The 12,126-nt window shown below is 37.4% G+C and overlaps 1 protein-coding gene and 1 pseudogene across 1 annotated transcript in view; both read left to right on the plus strand.

Moving 5' to 3' along the window:
- The window catches only part of CNTNAP2 (contactin associated protein like 2), a 2,079,227-nt gene that overhangs the window by 1,383,624 nt on the left and 683,477 nt on the right, over positions 1-12,126 (plus strand). The gene's annotated exons all lie outside the window — the stretch shown is intronic.
- Positions 201-368, plus strand: LOC114902148 (annotated as a pseudogene).

Here is a 12,126-nt window from a genome sequence, read left to right on the forward strand (position 1 = left end):
TCTTTAATTTGCTATTTTAAGGAGCTGATGTTTTCTATAATTGGTTTTTTCCCTCCTTCCTGGTAACGTTCCATTTTGAATATCCATTTCCTTATTCTTAACTAAGGCTGAATTATATTGGAACTTCTGTAGTAGTACTTGTGACATCTGTTTGAATACAAGTATATTCATTATAGTCATGGCAATTAAAATGAATATCAGTCGCTTCTCGGCCTTTTGGCTAAGATCAAGTGTAAAATGAATATCAGATGGGTGTGTAATAGCTATGTACTTAAAATGTTATTCTTTGTTTTAAGAGCCTTACCCTCAAGAGTTCATTTGGGGCTCTATAGTTGCTAATGATACTTATGATAAAGAGTTGATTTTACATGTATATGGACCTCATTTTTATTTTGATAAATCTTTAGTTGTACCACACCATTAGCTAACAAATGTAGATTTACTCATTAATGGTTTCTCACAACTTTTACAAGGATAGTAATATATGACTTACAATATTATCACTTTTTTAAAAATTTATTTATTTATTCATTTCTTTGGCTGCGTTGGATCTTCGTTGCTGCGCGTGGGCTTTCTCTAGTTGCAGTGAGCAGGGGCTACTCTTGGTTGCGGTGAGCGTGCTTCTCATTGTGGTGGCTTCTCGTTGCAGAGCACAGGCTCTAGACACATGGGCTTCAATAGTTGTGGCACACGGGCTCAGTAGTTGTGGCTCATGGGCTTAGTTGCTCTGTGGTGCGTGGGATCTTCCCAGACCAGGGTTCAAACCCATGTCCCCTGCATTGACAGGCAGATTCTTAACCACTGTGCCACCAGGAAAGTCCCATCATTTCTTTTTATTACTACAAAATCTTTAAACGGAATCAATTTTAAAGTAATGCTTTTGCCATTCTTTATGGTCATATCCATCCTTGCAGTGTAACTATTAATTCAGTTGTCCTTAATCAACTTTACAAAAGACACAGAATAAAGACAAGGTTATTTGATTTCATCCAATTTGAAAATAAACAAATTAATTCTACCCAAAAGGAAAAAAAAAACAACCCACCATTAATAGCTATCCAAAACCACAAGGATGTTAACATGTTTTATATTTATATCCCCAGAACTGCAAATATACTGATATCTGAACTTAATGAAAGGCAGAAATCTTTAAACAGTGAAATCTACTTCTGAAAATAAATACCTCAAGAAATTAAATTTGATAAATTAGACACCAGGAGAAAGTATATTAGATCCCACTTGAGTCAAGACTTAGTCAACAATCCTAATGCTTTTAAATGGCAAAAATATTGCTCTATATTTGGATAAGACCTATTAGCCTGATTTTAAATGCTTATTTGTGTATTTTAGATGCACTGTTGTCATGTATTTATTTTATAAAACTTTATGCTTTCTAATTAAGCATATTCTTCTAAAGCATTTATTCCCTACATATATAAATATTTAATTATAGAGATATAAAGTTGGTATGTTTCCTATTTTTCTGACTATATTTAGTGTTAATTTCATTTGTTCTCAGTGTTTTTCATTGTGCCATGTAGTTTTGTTCTCATAAGTCATAGTTTTATTGCTTCTTTTTTGGAAAGAAACAGTATAAATTATCCATCCTTTTGGGTAGTTTACTATTAGATTTTGTATCTATTGAAAAGGAGTTATGTTCACAATTTTTACCTGTTAAGTAAGCTGTGTAAAATTCAATATACTTTAATGATACTGAACTGTGATTTAGTGGCATCCAAAAGACAAGAAAACATGAGTCTGGCATTATAACTTATAACCTATTTTTAGAAAAAAATTCTAAACTTCAGTGAAGCTATCAAAAAAGTGAATTTTCAGCTTGTGATGTGCATTATAAGAAACTATGATGTTTAACTCTTGAAACAACATAGATAAAACATTGCTCAACTGCAGCTAAAGACTGGCATTTTCCGTGAATGAGTTTCATTGTGACTAGTCAGTATGTTAATCAAAAGATTAATCATTTATCTACTTAATTATTATGTTAAATAATTGTAATGAAATTGGAGGATACAATTAAATGGGACAAGCAATGAAGATAGTAATAACTAAAAGGTAAAAGCAGAAAATTAAATCTAGCAATATTCTACACCCAGGCAACTGGCATCTTCATAGAGGACCCTGTAGTTAAAAGGGACAGAATGGTCACAGGGGAGAGTAGAGATTATTTCAGCAGTGTGGGTAGGAGTTGATCAAAGTCTCAGCTGGAATAATGGATGAGATAATCAATCCATATATATGTATTGTTTCTTGTGTATCAGGAATTGTGATATGTAGGCTGAGGTGTGAAGGATTCATTTCAGTTAACTAAGAAAAAAATGGCAGTGGGACATCTAGGTTTGAGATGTGAGAATGTGCAGTAATTCTGAGATGCAGGTCAAGGAACACAGGACTTTGAAGGAAATGAGAGAGGTCAGAGTGGCTGCAGCAGAGACCGTGAAGGTGAGAGAGAGGAAAGCAGACTTGAGGAGAGCAGTCCAGAGTCTCTGAGTGATGGTAAGGGTTTCACTCCAAGGGCAAAGGAAGTGGTTGTAAGTAAGGGTATTCTGGCTGTGATGAGGAGGATAGAATCCAGGAAGGGCAGAGTTTGTATGATGGACCATCTGGTACAATGTCACAGGAGTGCAGAGGAGACTGGATGACCTGTATGTTCACTGGGAATTAGGAGGAAAGCCGGTTTTAAGTTTAGATAGTAGAATGAACAGGATCTGTGATTGCGTATATGTAGAGTAACTTTAGGGGAAGGGAAAATGCAGTCTTCCCATGTACCCAGGGGTAAAGGTAAAATGGATGACTATGAACAGTTGTAAAGCCTTCACAAGATGACTCAAAGAGGTCGTGGGAGGTGCAAGAAAAGAACAGAAGGAAAGAAAATACTAACTTGAAAAAGTAATTTAAGGAGTGGATGCTGCTAACTAAAGGGACTCAAAAGTAATGATCAGAGCAGTAGGAAGAGAATCAAATTAGAAAAGCCTTATAATGGGGAAGCTAAGGGAAATGTGTGTTTAACAATCAACAGGTAAAAAACAAAAACAGGAAAACTGAGATGTGGTCAGTGGTGAGACATCAAAGAAGGAAGTCAGCCCCTGGCTTTGGCTGTTGCGAGGCCACTGGAGTTTCACATCTGTGGGGTCTGCTGGGTGGAGCCACTGGAGAATGAATGGCAAAAGGAAACAAGTGAAGGTTTTTAAAAGTTCCATGGTAAAGGGATGGCTATATAGAGAATTGCTGCTTAACCGGAAGGCGGAGCCCAAGTGAGGGTTTGGGGATTTTAAGGATGAGGGAGTTATAAGTAAGTTTATAAATGTAGGAGGCAGTGAAGAAGATGAAGCTAAAGGTATAAGACAGATAAGGAACGTAAGAAGTCCCACGAGAGAAAAAAGAGTATGGAATTTGCCTTGGCAAAGAATGAACACCTGCTCTGAGAAAGGAGGTAAAGAAGAAGGTAGAGATTTCCATTAAATTCTATTGACCAATACCATCCTTGCCATTTTATCTCATTTAACTGTCAAAGTTATGCAAAGTAGATTTTATTATCTCCATTTTGCAAACACAGGGCTCAAAGAGGTGAATAAACTCACTGAACATCACTACAGCGGGCAAGCTGGGGTTCAAATGCAAATCTGTCCTACTATAAACCTTTTTTTCTGACACATTAAGAAAGTGTGAACATGTAGAGAGGTCAGTGTGCTGCCACCAAAGTGAGGGTAGAACTAAGCCCAGCAGTATCTGTACCCACCCCATCTCTTCAACCACCATGAAAGAACATTTTCCCTCCTGGCATTTACTTTTTCTGTCTATGATTAGAAATACTCTTTGTCAAGTGGCCTTGGGTCAAATCCAATATTTTGATTAATAAATTAATCTTAAGGTCAGATTTATTGAGGATAGCTTGTCTGACTTCTACTAAAAGTGTACTCATTTCAAGTTGCCAGCATTTTGAGCTTTAAGGTGAGACTTTGAAGAACATGGACCTTCTATAGCATGATAAAGATTGTTTTTAATGCTGCCGTTTTATTTTGTGAGTGCCTGTGTGTGTGTGTAGCTTCATTTTTTAATGACTAAAATAGAAATAAATGAGAACTTTGAAGTAATTCTATATCACTCTGTAGAATTTGAAAATTGTCTCTTCGTGTGCTTAAATCAAACTTTTTTGGTTGTACATAATCTTTATAATTATACATTTTAATGACATCATAAAGTGAGGATAAACCTACTTTGTCAGATTTGATAAATTATGTTTTTATTAATCATTTTTAATTGAAGTATAGTTAATGTACAGTGTATTAGTTTCAGTTTTATAGCAAAATGAGTCAGTTATATATACTTACATATATATTCATTCATATATATATATTCTTCTTCAGATTGTTTTCCATTATAGGTTATTATAAGATATTGAATATAGTTCCCTGTGCTGTACAGTAGGTTCTTGTTGGTTATCTATTTTATATATAGTACTGTGTCTCTGTTAATCCCAAACTCCTAATTTACCTTTTCCACCCCCCACACTATCCCTTTTGGTAACCATAAGTTTGTTTTCTATGTCTGTGAGTCTATTTCTGTTTTGTAAATAAGTTCATTTATATCATTTTTTAAGATTGTACATATAAGTGATATCATGATATTTGTCTTTCTCTATCTGACTTACCTTAATATGATAATCTCTAGGTCCATCCATGTTGCTGCACATGGCATTATTTCGTTGTTTTCTATGGCTGAATAATTTTCCATTGTGTATATATACCACATCCTCTTTATTCATTCATTTGTTGATGCACACTTAGGTTGCTTCCATGCCTTGGCTATTGTAAATAGTGATGCTTTGGGGTGCATGTATCTTTTTTTTTTTTCTTTTTTCTTTTTTTGCGGTACGCGGGCCTCTCACTGCTGTGGCCTCTCCCGTTGCGGAGCACAGGCTCCGGACACGCAGGCTCAGCGGCCATGGCTCACGGGCCCAGCCACTCCGCAGCATGTGGGATCTTCCCGGACCGGGGCACGAACCCATGTCCCCTGCATCGGCAGGCAGACTCTCAACCACTGCGCCACCAGAGTAGCTCGATGTATCTTTTTTAATTAGAGTTTTCTCTGGACATATGCCCAGGAATGGGATTGCAGGATCATATGGTAACTCTCTTTTTGGTTTTTTAAGAAACAGTATGGATACTGTTCATAGTTGCTGCACCAGTTTACATTCCCAGCAACAATGTAGGAGGGTTCCTTTCTCTCCATGTCTTCTCCAGCATTTATTATTTGTAGACTTTTTAATCATGGCCGTTCTGACTGGTGTGAGGTGATACCTCATTGTAGTTCTGATTTGCATTTCTCTAATAATTCGTGATGTTGAGCATCTTTTCATGTGCCTGTTGGCCATCTGTATGTCTTCTTTGGAGAAATGTCTAATTAGGTCTTCTGCTCATCTTTTGATTGGGCTGTTCGTTTTTTTGATATTAATCTGTATGAGCTGTTTGTATATTTTGGAAATTTATCCCTTGTTGGTAGCATTGTTAGCAAATATTTTCTCCCATTCTGTAGGTTGTCATTTCATTTTGTTTCTGGTTTCCTTTGCTGTGCAAAAGCTTTTGAGTTTAATTAGGTCTTATTTGTTTATTTTTGTTTTTATTTCCATCACTCTAGGAGACAGATCCAAAAAAATATTGCTGTGATTTACGTCAAAGTGTGTTCTGCCTACGTTTTCCTCTAGGAGTTTTATAGTATCCAGTCTTAAATTTAGGTCTTTAATCCATTTTGTGTTTATTTTTGTATATGGTGTTAGAGAATGTTCTAATTTCAATCTTTTACATGTAGCTGTCCCATTTTCCTAGCACCACTTGTTAAAGAGATTGTCTTTTCTCCATTGTATATCCTTGCCTCCTTTGTCGTAGATTAACTGACCATAGGCGCGTGGGTTTATTTCTGGGCTTTCTATCCTATTCCATTGATCTATATGTATTTTTTTGTGTCAGTAGTATACTGTAGCTTTGTAGTATTGTCTGAAGTCAGCAAGCCTGACTCCTCCAGCTCCATTCAAAATAGCTTAAACAGGATATTGAAAGAAAAGAGAGTTTTACTATAAAAATATCTTGGAAATATCTAGAGTATTATTGAGAAATTGCTCAGTTATTTATTCAGCAACATTTATTGAATACAAAATACTCTGCTGGATGCTATGAGAATACAAGGAAGGCAAAGATGATACTTTTTAAATAACATTTGCCTCAGCTTTACTCTAAGTCCTTTCAACTGATAGAATCAGCCCATCCAGATTATCTGGCATAACCACTCTTACTTAAAGTCAATTGATAATAGACTTTAATGATATCTATAAAATACCTACATGGCAACACCTAGGCTAGTGTTTGGTTTAATGACTGGGCACCTAAGCCTAGCTAAGTTGATACATAAAATTGACCAGTAAACATTATTTTTTAAATGGACAACTGAGAAATTCTAGAGTAGCAGTGATTTATTCCCTCAGTTGTGCAACGTGTATCTCTCTATGGAATCAGACAGGTGAGACCAGCATGTTAGAGGTGTTGAGGGATATTTTATTCTCATATCTCTCCATTTCTGATGAGGGCACATTTGAGCCTGGTGTCAAGTTGCCAAATGAAATATCATTTTATATGGTTACAGCAATAACAATTTGAATGAATCAAGTAGATCAGCTTTAGTCAGGAAGATAAGTCAAAGAAAAGATTTTCCTGTTCTCTGTGTTGCTTCACAAAAAACCTGTAGACACCTGTATTTCACATTTTAACCAAATTGGCATATGTCCACCAGGGATATGGCATTATTAACTCATTATCCACTCAGAGTTCTGCCTAGAGTCAAGCATCTCCATAGATCCAAATAAGAACACTCTATATCCATAACCTTAGAAAAGCTGCAAAATATTTCTGTCACCCCATCAACATTATTTTGCAGTTTTGTTGTTGTTTACTCATAATTGAATCAAATCCCATTGCCGTGGAAAGTAAAGGAAATGTTAAAGAAGTTCAAAGAAATAAAGTTAAAAGAACTCATCTTTATGCATTTCTATGTAGAATTGCATATGGACGAAATAATAGATACATTTTATTTTGAAGACTGTATGTTTGGTAGGTTGTTATTTTCCCATCAGGGAGTGACAAAACTTCTCTAAAATACTAAGTCACCCAAATAGCAGCTGGATTCTAATTACCCTGTTGTGTTTGCTTACTATTTGCCACAACCAGCAACTGGTAGTTTTTATGACAGTGAATAATGTTGCAGAGTGATAGTTTACTAGGAATGCCACAGCCACTTTGACATTCACCTCATATTTTAAATTCTCTTGAAGAAATGATGACTCTTTCTTTCTCTTGGTATTGGATCTGGAGTTCAGGCTAAATATATTGTTACCTATATAGTTGGATAAATAATACTTAAAAATAATTATCTCCAAATTAGGTAATGATATAAATGGAGGGGAAATGGCATTAGTAGTAAACATTTACCATGGGCATTTACATATATTGGCTCATTCAGTCCACCTCCAAAACTTTGCAGGTTATATATCACAGTTTCCATTTCATAACTGAAGGAACAACTTCAGAGGGGTTAATTAACTCACCACAGGAAAAACGGTAAATATTGTGATAAGCGTCCAAACCAAGATTAAACTCTAGGCTTATGTGCCTCTAGAACTCCTGTATTTTCTAACAAAATATTTAAAAAAATAAAAAGGAGGAAGGGGAGGAAAGAAGAAATGGTAGGGGAGAGGCAGAGAGATGGGAGAGAGAGGGAAGGAAAGGAAGAGAGAAGGAAAAAGAGGGAGCCAGAGAGAGAAGGAAAGATAAAAATAAAATGGGGAGATTATGTACTGAAGATGGCGGAGTAGAAGGACATGCGCTCACTCCCTCTTGCGAGAGCACCAGAACCACAGCTAGCTGCTGAACAGTCATCAACAGAAAGACACTGGAACTCACCAAAAAAGATACCCCACATCCAAAGACAAAGGAGAAGCCACAGTGGGATGGTAGGAGGGGCACAATCACAATAAAATCAAATCCCATAACCACTGGGTGGGCGACTCACAAACTGGAGAACAATTATACCACGAGAGTCCACCCACTGGAGTGAAGATTCTGAGCCCCATGTCACGCTCCCCAACTTGGGGGTCTGGCAACAAGAGGAGGGATCCCCAGAGAATTGGACTTTGAAGGCCAGCAGGATTTGATTGCAGGACTTCAACAGGACTGGGGGGAAACAGAGACTCCAGGCTTGGAGAGCACACACAAAGTAGTGTGCACACCAGGCCCCTGGGGGGAAAGGATCAGTGACCTCACAGGACACTGAACCAGACATACCTGTTAGTTTTTGAGGGTCTCCTGCAGAGGCAGAGGGCGGCAGTGGCTCACCGAGGGGAAAAGGACACTGATAGCAGAAGTTCTGGGAAGTACTCATTTGATGAGATCGCTCCCAGAGTCCGCTATTAGCTCCACCAAAGAACCTGTAGGCTCCAGTGCTGGGTCACCTAAGGCCAAACAACCAACAGGGAGGGAACCCAGCCCCACCCATCAGCAGACAAGCAGATTAAAGTTTTACTGCCCACCAGAGCAACACCCGTGTCTACCCACCACCAGTCCCTCCCATCAGGAAGCTTGCACGAGCCTCTTAGATAGCCTCATCCACCAGAAAGCAGACAGCAGAAACAAGAAGAACTACAATCCTGCAGCCTGCAGAACGAAAACCACGATCACAGAAAGAGAGACAAAAGGAAAAGGCAGAGGACTATGTCCCAGATGAAGGAACAAGATAAAACCCCAGAAAAACAAGTAAATGAAGTGGAGATAGGCAACCTTCCAGGAAAAGAATTCAGAATAATGATAGTGAAGATGATCCAGGACCTTGGAAAAAGAATGGAGGCAAAGATCGAGAAGATGAAAGAAATGTTTAACAAAGACCTAGAAAAATTAAAGAACAAACACCTAGAAGAATTAAAGAACAAACAGAGATAAACAATACAATAACTGAAATGAAAAATACACTAGAAGGAATCAATAGCAGAATAACTGAGGCAGAAGAACAGATAAGTGACCTGGAAGACAGAATGGTGGAAATCACTGCCATGGAACAGAATAAATGAAAAGAAATAAAGACTGCCTAAGAGACCTCTGGGATGACGTTAAACACACCAGCATTCACATTATAGGGGTCCCAGAAGGAGGAGAAGAGAAAGAGAAAGGACCCGAGAAAATATTTGAAGAGATTATAGTCAAAAACTTCCCTCACGTGGGAAAGGAGATAGCCACCCAAGTCCAGGAAGGGCAGAGAGTCCCAGGTAGGATAAACTCAAGGAGAAACATGCCAAGATACATAGTAATCAAATTGACAAAAATTAAAGACAAAGAAAAATTATTAAAAGCAACAAGAGAAAAGCGACAAATAACATACAAGGGAACTCCCGTAAGGTTAACAGCTGATTTCTCAGCAGAAATTCTGCAAGCCAGAAGGGAGTGGTACAATATATTTAAAGTAATGAAAGGGAAGAACCTACAACGAAGATTACTCTTCCTGGCAAGGATCTCATTCAGATTCAGTGGAGAAATCAAAAGCTTTACAGACAAGCAAAAGCTAAGAGAATTCAGCACCACTAAAACAGCTCTACAGTAAATGCTAAAGGAACTTCTCTAAGTGGGAAACACAAGAGAAGAAAAGGTCCTACAAAAACAAACCCAGAGCAATTAAGAAAATGGTAATAGGAACATACATGTCAATAATTACCTTAAATGGGAATGGATTAAATGCTCCAACCAAAAGACACAGACTGGCTGAATGGTTACAAAAACAAGATCCATCTATATGCTGTCTACAAGAGACCCACTTCAGACCTAGGGACACATAACAGACTGAAAATGAGGGGATGGAAAAAGATATTCCATGCAAATGTAAATCAAAAGAAAGCTGGAATAGCAATGCTCATATCAGATAAAATAGACTTTAAAATCAAGAATGTTATAAGAGACAAGGAAGGACACTACATAATGATCAAGGGCTCAATCCAAGATGATATAACAATTATAAATATATATGCACCCAACATAGGAGCACCTCAATACATAAGGCAAAGGCTAACAGCTATTAAAGGGGAAATGGAAGTAGCACAATAATAGTAGGGGACTTTAACACCTCACTTACACCAATGGACAGATCATGAAGACAGAAAATCAATAAGGAAACACAGGCTTTAAATGACACAATAGACCAGATAGGTTTAATTGATATTTATAGGACATTCCATCTGAAAACAGCAGATTACACTTTCTTCTCAAGTGCACATGGAACATTCTCCAGGATAGATCACATCTTGGGTCACAAATTAGGCCTTGGTAAATTTAAGAAAATTGAAATCATATCAAGCACCTTTATGACCATAACGAGATTAGAAATACTTCTATGAGATTAGAGATTAGAAATAAATTAGCTATGAGATTAGAAATAAATTACAGGAAAAAAAAGTAAAAAACACAAACACATGGAGGCTAAACAATACACTACTAAATGACTAAGAGATCACTGAAGAAATCAAAGAGGAAGTTAAAAAATACCTAGGCACAAATGGCAACGAAAACATGATGAGCCAAAACCTGTGGGATGCAGCAAAAGCAGTTCTAAGCGGGGAGTTTATAGCAATACATTCCTACCTCAGAAAACAAGAAAAATTTCAAATAAACAATCTAACCTTACACCTAAAGGAACTAGAGAAAGAAAAACAAAAAAATCCCCAAAGTTAGTAGAAGGAAAGAAACCATAAGGATCAGAGCAGAAATATATGAAATAGAAACAAAGAAAACAGTAGCAAAGATCAATCTAACTAAAAGCTGGTTCTTTGAGAAGATAAACAAAATTGATAAACCTTTAGCCAGATTCATCAAGAAAAAGAGGGAGAGGACTCAAATCAATACAATTCGAAATGAAAAACGAGAAGTTACAACAGACACCACAGAAATACAAAGCATCCTAAGAGACTACTACAAGCAACTCAATGCCAATAAAATGGACAATCTGTAAGAAACGAACAAATTCTTAGGTATAACCCTCCAAGACTGAACCAGGAAGAAATAGAAAATATGAACAGACCAATCACAAGTAATGAAATTGAAACTGTGATTAAAAATCTTCCAACAGGGTTTCCCTGGTGGCGCAGTGGTTGACAGTCTGCCTGCCGATGCAGGGGACGCGGGTTCGTGTCCCGGTCTGGGAAGATCCCATATGCCACGGAGCGGCTGGGCCCGTGAGCCATGGCCACTGAGCCTGTGCGTCCAGGGCCTGTGCTACACAATGGGAGAGGGCACAGCAGTGATAAGCCTGCGTATCGCAAAAAAAAAAAAATCTTCCAACAAACAGAAGTCCAGGACCAGATAGCTTCACAGGTGAATTCTATCAAACATTTGCAGAAGAGCTAACACCCATCCTTCACAAAAAATTGCAGAGGAAGGAACACTCCCAAATTCTTTCTACAAGGCCACCATCACCCTGATACCAAAACCAGACAAAGATACTACAAAAAAAGGAAATTACAGACCAACATTACTGATGAATATAGATGCAAAAATCCTCAGCAAAATACTAGCAAACAGAATCCAACAACACATTAAAAGGATCATACACTATGATCAAGTGGGATTTATCCCAGTGATGCAAGGATTCTTCAATATAGGCAAATCAATCAATGTGATACACCATATTAACAAATTGAAGAATAAAAACCTATGATCATAGATGTAGAAAAAGCTTTTGACAAAATTCAACACCCATTTATGATAAAAACTCTCCAGAAAGTGGGCATAGAGGGAACCTACCTCAACATAATAAAGGCCGTATATGACAAACTCACAACAAACATCATTCTCAAATGTGAAAAACTAAAAGCATTTCCTCTAAGATCATGAACAAGACAAGGATGTCCATTCTAGCCACTGTTATTCAACATAGTTTTGGAAATCCTAGCCACGGTAATCAGAGAAGAAAAAGAAATAAAAGGAATAGAAATTGTAAAAGAAGTAAAACTGTCACTGTTTGCAGATGACATGATACTATACATAGAGAATCCTAAAGATGCCACCAGAAAACTACTAGAGCTAA

Source organism: Monodon monoceros, unplaced genomic scaffold, assembly GCF_005190385.1.
Source record: "Monodon monoceros isolate NGI ecotype Baffin Bay Population unplaced genomic scaffold, NGI_Narwhal_1 Super_Scaffold_2, whole genome shotgun sequence".
Taxonomy (NCBI): Eukaryota; Metazoa; Chordata; class Mammalia; order Artiodactyla; family Monodontidae; genus Monodon; species Monodon monoceros.